The sequence below is a fragment of the Chiloscyllium plagiosum genome, chromosome 12, assembly GCF_004010195.1.
Source record: "Chiloscyllium plagiosum isolate BGI_BamShark_2017 chromosome 12, ASM401019v2, whole genome shotgun sequence".
Classification (NCBI taxonomy): domain Eukaryota; kingdom Metazoa; phylum Chordata; class Chondrichthyes; order Orectolobiformes; family Hemiscylliidae; genus Chiloscyllium; species Chiloscyllium plagiosum.
The window spans coordinates 37,060,033-37,060,950 of NC_057721.1; the positions used below are offsets into that span (position 1 = coordinate 37,060,033).

The following is a 918-nucleotide window of genomic DNA, read 5'->3' on the forward strand; positions in this document are numbered from 1 at the left end:
CCCCCCACCTTGTCTCAGTCCCAACCCTCGAACTCAGCACCACCTTCCTAACCTGCAATCTTCTTCCTGACCTCTCTACCCCCACCCCCACTCCAGCCTATCACCCTCACCTTATCACCCTCACCTTAACCTCCTTCCACCTATCGCATTTCCAACGCCCCTCTCCAAAGTCCCTCCTCTCTACCTTTTATCTTAGCCTGCTTGGCACACTTTCCTCATTCCTGAAGAAGGGCTCATGCCCGAAACGTCGATTCTCCTGCTCCTTGGATGCTGCCTGACCTGCTGCGCTTTTCCAGCAACACCTTTTCAGCTCTGATCTCCAGCATCTGCAGTCCTCACTTTCGCCTGGATACTTGTGTTAAGCCAATTTTTATTTATCCCTGTTATATCATGAACAGGCTGAATGCACTAGGTACAGCAAAGACTAAGTTTCCCAAAATCATCTCAGCTTTAGTACTGAAAGCTTGTGGACCAGAACAAACAATTCCCTCGCCAAGCTTTTCCAGTATAGCTATCAATACTGCCATCTACTTGACAATGCGAAAATTTTCCCAAGTATGCCAAATCCACAAAGAAGAGAACAAATCCAGTCCAGCCAATTACTACCCCATCAGTTAACTTCTCAATCACATGAGAAATGTTGGTGATGCCACTAATAGTATTATCTAGCAGCATTTACTCAGTAATAACTTGCTCGTCAATCATTTAGTAGTCGACATTAAAGGCGATACTGCAGTACGGTGCCTAGAATGCAACAGTTTGACCATTCATAGAGGCATAGAGATGTACAGAAAGGAAACAGACCCTTCGGTCCAACCCGTCCATGCCGACCAGATATCCCAACCCAATCTAGTCCCACCTGCCAGTACCCGGCCCATATCCATCCAAGCCCTTCCTATTCATATACCCAACCAAATG

At 46.8% G+C, this 918-nt stretch overlaps 1 long non-coding RNA gene across 1 annotated transcript in view; it reads right to left on the reverse strand.

Annotated features, from left to right (window-relative positions):
* LOC122555108 overlaps positions 1–226 on the reverse strand; it is a 47,619-nt gene extending 47,393 nt beyond the window's left edge. The window contains exon 1 of the long non-coding RNA XR_006313173.1: positions 185–226. This is a non-coding gene — a long non-coding RNA (uncharacterized LOC122555108). The remainder of the gene's footprint in view (positions 1–184) is intronic.
* Between the last annotated feature and the right edge of the window lie 692 nt (positions 227–918).